Source organism: Gallinula chloropus, assembly GCF_964237585.1.
Source record: "Gallinula chloropus genome assembly, chromosome: 4".
Taxonomy (NCBI): Eukaryota; Metazoa; Chordata; class Aves; order Gruiformes; family Rallidae; genus Gallinula; species Gallinula chloropus.
Window position 1 is genome coordinate 5,659,421 of NC_140088.1, and position 6,000 is coordinate 5,665,420.

The window sequence follows — 6,000 nt, forward strand, 5'->3', positions numbered from 1 at the left end:
TTTTTTGGATTACCCACAGGCTGCACCCTGCATATCTTTGGAATCCTGGTTTATATTCTTGCTCCACCAAAGGGTTGGGGCTGCTGCAGGTGCTGAGTAACACACCTTTCCTGAGCAAGCATCTCCACCCTGATGGCAGCGTTGCTGAGGATGTGCAAGCCAGGTGCCAACTTGGTGTTTCAGATATTCCCAATAGTGACTGTAAAGCAACTCAGGTCTTCACAGTGATGGCAATGGTTGGTATAAGGTGAATGAAGACTGATGGTGTGCTGTGGGGGCCAGCTGCTCCGTGAGGGACACAGAGCCAGGAGCCAAGTGTGATAACACAGCCACTGAGGCAGGAGCCCCCCAGCCAGGGCTCTAGCCCACCATACCTGAGCCAGACAAGCAGAGCAGTTTGTGGGCAGTAGCCAGGTTCAGGTCCAGGTCCAGACCACCAGACAAGCCAATGGGGATGAGGCAGACCCTGGTTCAAGCTGGAAAGTCAAGTCCCCAGGTTGGGGGGGTGTCTGTGTGAGTGGCTGCGTTGCCAGGTACAGGCATGGCTGCAGTGGAGCTCAGGCAGGGGCCAAGCCTCAGCTGAAAAGCAGCTGTCAAAGAGAGAAGGCGGCAACCCCTCCTGCCAGTCCCTCCAGGACTTTCTTAATAACAGCCTGCATCAGTGTGCTGACCTTGAGCAGCCAGCTTCACCCCTAGAAGGTGGGGAAGCTGCAGTACAGGCCATGACAGGGTCACCACAATCCACCCTACCAGCTCAAACCTCAGCTGTGTCTTGTTTGTATCAGCTAATGCATGGTTCACCCCCATCCCACGCTGCCAGAGCTCCTCAGGTGTGGCACACAATTTCCTTCTCCACTGTTCAGCCTGGAGTTACACAAACCCTGCCTCAGCAAGATTGGATCTGTTAGAATAAATATTCAAGACGTCAGGTTGCCAATAAATTATTCAGAACTTTATTCTGATTATTCCTTTAATTCTCAGGTTCTCCAGGAACAGATTCAGGTTTCTCCAGAAACAGCTCCTCCCCACACATCTCTGATTCTGCTCTGCATTGTGTAGGTTACATGGCCCCAAGCTGCAGGCTGCTGCAGAGCCAAGGCCACCAGGTCTGAAGCCCTCTGAAACACTACAAGTACCTCTGCTTGGTACCAGCATGGGGGTGAGGAGGTGCACCCTGTGACTCTGCCTCAGGAACAGCCCAGGCTTCACACAGGGTGTAGCACAGGGGCTGCTTCTCAACTTGAGCCCATGTTCTCGTCGCTCTTTGTGCACCACCACCTTTCCTCCCCTTTTTCCTTCAGCCCTGGCTCTGCATCCTACCCAAGGACAGGTACAGGGGTGTGGGTTACCTGAATGTGGCATCGTTTTGTGGCTCAAGCAGCACTGCCACACAGCCCACCTTGACAACCACACCAGCGCTTATCAGTCCACTCTGCAGCATGTGTCACCTCTATCACTTTGTGCCTCCTTCACCAGTGATTTGAAGCAATCACTGCAGTGGAGAGCCCCCAGTTCTCCTGACCAAAGCTGTGAGGAGACCTCCTTTCCCCTTCTGCCAAGTTCTTTGTGAGTTTCTGGATGCTGAGCTGCCAAGGTCAGTGTTTGGCTGGCTGCTTTCCAGCTTTCTCTCATTCCTCTTTGCCTCTCTGCAAGCTCTCATGATGATGAAACTGAACTTATATTCAATGCTTACTTACATTTCAATACCTCTGTGGATAATCTCTGTCAACGTTTTCAACCTGTCTTGACCAGAAGAAATTCTGGCTTTGTTTGAGCTCACCTCAGCTAAATGGCTCAGGTGGTCTCCTGTGGAGAGGAACCTCATCAAACTCAGGTCCTCTCATATTTTTCTGATCTGGCTCATCCTTTGCTTTCTGCTGTCATTCTGCTGCATTCTCCTTGGTGCTGAACTTCCCTACTTCTCCCATTTCTGTTTGCAAATCTGTCCTTCATCCAGGGCACACACATTGGAGTGACCTGGCTCTTCATCCAGCCTTGACTTTTTCCCAGCCTCCTTCTGTGTCCATGGACATCTCACATCCCAGTAGAAGCAAAGTTTGTCATCAGCCCCTCAGTCTGCAAAGACACATCACTTGTCCATTTCCATCACTGTGTTGTGTGTCACTTCTTTCAGCACCTGATTCAAAGTTGCTTTGTCCTTTGCCCAAACTTCAGTGGGTTCACACCGACCAAGTCCGTGACCTGATCTCCCTGTGCTCTTCCATCTCCTCCACAAGGGCTTTTGGCTCCTTCCAGCACAGCCTCACTTGTCTTGGACTCCTCTGCATGTTCTCCCAGCTGAAGTGGTCACACAGATCCGATGTCCATGTAGCTCCTGCTTACATCCATGCAGCTCTTTTCAAATCCTGCCTGGGAAAAATACTTGGAATACAGGTTTCTCCCAGTACATTATTATTTTAGCTGTATTTTTTAACTTTGGGAAGCTAAGTCACTACTAAGTCACAGACACTGGGCATTCTCATATTATCCTTCCACCATATGTTGCACTGTAGATGGATATAGGACATGATAAAGCTAATATGACCAGAACAAACACTTGTTGTATTAATAAAAGCTGCTGAGACACAAAGAGTGACTAGAGCGACCTACACAGAGACGTTGTAGATTCTCACTGTCACATAAAGTCTTCAGATCAAGGCTGAAAGTCTTTGTAGGAGGTGATCTATAACTCATCCAGAAGCCATTGGCCTGATGCAGAAATTATTTGGTGATGTTTTGCAGCCTGTTTTATGTTGGAATTCAGGCTAGGAGGTTGCAATGCTCCCTTAAAATCCTGGACTCCATGGAGCTCGCTCTGGCTGTCAGAGATGTTCTTTAAAAAAAGCCCCACAACAAACAACCCCAAATTCCTTCCCATGTAAGAAGCTTCTGATGTCTCTTCCAACGTCCTGTTGAACTGATCTTTTCCCTTGTATTGATTTCTAAATAATGAGTGGAGATACAAAGTGCCTGATGACAAGGAGATTACGGCACCTGTCATGCCCATGGCTAAACGCTCTCAGCTGGCAGCTGCTGGCTGAGTTACTGCAGCCCTGAGCAGACCTCTCCTTTTCTGCCTCCTCTGAATTATCCTGCTAGTTTTCAGCTGTGTCTCTTAACCTTTGGGCAAAGTCCTTGTCCTACTGAAGTCAAGGGGACCTTGGTTGGTCACTGATGCTGAACAGAGCTAGGGTTTCCCCTTTGTGTAGCATTTTCCTTTGGCATTTTGCTCCTTTCCCACTATACTTCATCTTCTCTCCTGACACAGGAGCATCCATATGTCTCCTGTTGTTTCTGTCTTGTGGTTGAACACCTCTGTTCATGCTGCATGGAGCATCTGACTGTGAGGGCTCAACCACACCACACCAGAGGCCATCCCTCCATCCTGCAGCTTTTCTGTGATGAGGACAGAGCACCTTATGACATGTTTCCTCTGGCATCTTTCAGCTTGAGACACTGGGCAGCCCTGCCCTGCTCAGAGCAAGGGATTAGATGACATCTTTTCTGCATGGGGCTGCTGAGGGTTAAGGGCTGGACGCCAAGGCTTTCTGTTACCTGAATATATCAGTTATTCCCAGTGACCTGGAAATCCAAGGGGAAAATTTTAACCCTTTGTGCCAGTCTGGAGTGGGTTCTGCATGTCGGTGCCTCACTCCACCTGATCCCACATCTGGATGGGGCAACACCAGAGGTTCCTTGCTGCTTTTTCCCATCCCATAAAATAGAAGACAAGGTACATAATGGATCAATGTTTCTATTGCCTTTTGAAAGTCAAAAAAAGAAAGGATTTTATCTCAAGCCAGATCCATTGCCTGAACAGACTTTTTACTGTTCCAGAGCAACTGAGCTTATTTTTGATCAACCAGTTTCAAGGAGTCCTGGTGCTGATTCCTTAGAAAGCACCGAAGTGACCAGATGTGAGCTGTACCAGGGTACAAGCAAGTGGACTAAGATCTGTTCAGCAGAGATGATTTTAAAGCCAGCTAAGACATGTCATAGGAAAGTAACGATCCTTGACCCAAACATCCTAAACAAAATTGCCATGAATGCATATAAAGATTTGCTTGATCCCCTGTGACCACTGGCCACCTCATCAGACATTTCATTCTAATACCAATTTTAGGGTGAAGATGTCCTGTTCAGCTCTAAATAATATTTTGGCATATAGGTACCACAGGTAAATTATACATGGTGCCAAAGGAGTCTCTCAGATCCATTGTGCTTTAGCTGTATTAAGCATTCTCTTTTCTTGGTTAGTGAGAAAGAGGAAAACTGGGAATCTCTTTGATGTCCTTTCCATCCACAGTCTGCCTTATTTAAAGAAAAGTGGGGGTGGAGTTGGGGGGAAATCCAGGGAGATCTAATTCTGTTCCAGGACATGGAGACTTTAAGGAAAATAAATATATGTAGGAAAATATTACCCTGCTTCTGCCCACAGGTGAGCGTCCCTGCTGGGACCAGTCGAGAAGATCAAGGCAAGTATCCAAAGCAGCTTCCTAGTCAGTCCATGGCCTGGGTTGCACCCTGCTCTACCAGCTCTGGGTCCTGAGCTTTGGGGCAGATGGGTGAGGGATCAAAGGGGGAAAAAATGAGATGGGCAGAAAGCATAGATTTTGTTAGTCTAGAGAGAAGGTGACCAACGTGAGAGACCATCGGCTCTCCACTTACATCACAAAAGAAAATGTGGCAGTTCCTACTGTTCTCAGGAGATACAGTGGACAGTTTTGGGAGGTCTGCATCAAGACAGTAGGAGAAACTCTCTAACAGTAAGGAGAGTGCTAGGATAGGCAGCCTGTCCTCTCTGGGACATGCATTAAGATAGGGTGAGAAACTGGAGAGATTTAATCGGGTTGGTTTAAGGCCAGGATACACAAGCATCCCAAAAGACTGGTTGGTGCAGAGGGGATCCCACTTGGAGCTGCAGAAGGACTGGGGGGCTCCAAAGCTGGGGCACACAATCCCAACATGATCTAACAAAGTGGTGGGACCAGCAGTGACTGTCCTCCCTGCATTCAGTACCTATGGGGAGCAGGGTGCTGCGGCAGCCCCCACCATAGCACCCACCACATCCTTGTCCACATCCATGCACCTGCTGTGGGGTCCTGCCCTCTCCTGCAGCACAAGAGATCTGGTTGTGTCTGGGAGCTGCTTTCCCATGTGCAGGGTTTGAAGCTGTGGGCAGGGGCACTGTGGCCACTGTCCCTGTGGCCAGGACATTGGGAAGGCAGCGTGTCCCAGCAGCGGGCACGTGTTTGCCTTGCCCCACTCCTTTTGAGCTTCTCAGGTAGCAGGAAAGGAAAACAAACTCACAGCAGAGGGTTCTGCACTCACCCTGAATCCATCTCCTCATTTTTGGGTGCAGCAAGATGGGTTTCCAGGTCTCAGAGATCACTTTGCCCAGGGAGGCTGGCACCATGAGCTCCATGGGGACCCTCCTCAACTGGGGGCTCCCATAGATGGACATCACCCCAGTCCCAAGCCATCACTCAACCTGCCATGCCTTGAACGAGTGCAGGGTTACACTGGGAGCTGCCACATCATGTTACAAGTCCCAGAGCACAGGGGAATCCCAAATCCAAGCTGAAGATTTGGGATCTTGGATTGGATTGCTCTATGTGTGGAACAGGGACACCCCAGGCCCACGGTATCAGCCAGGACAGGGATGCTGGGGCCAGAGGCAATGATGTGGAAGATGTGGGCTGGTATCATCTCAGATGAGCATGGGTTTGGAGTTGCAGTGCAGGGCCACGGGACGACGTGGGTAAAAAATATCTCTGGGAGATAGTTGGAGTCAGGAACAAAACTTCTTCCTCACAGCTACTCAGCCCCACATCCTGCCTCCCCCTGCGTCCAGAGAGGCTGTGTAAGCCCCTCTGTAACAAGAAGGACCAAGACTGTCCAGTGGCCTCCTTACTCAGAACCCTTTTAGAAAGGATTTTAATTCGTGTAAATGAGTGTTTTTAATTTGTTATACTGGCCTTTATCTCTATTACCATCTCA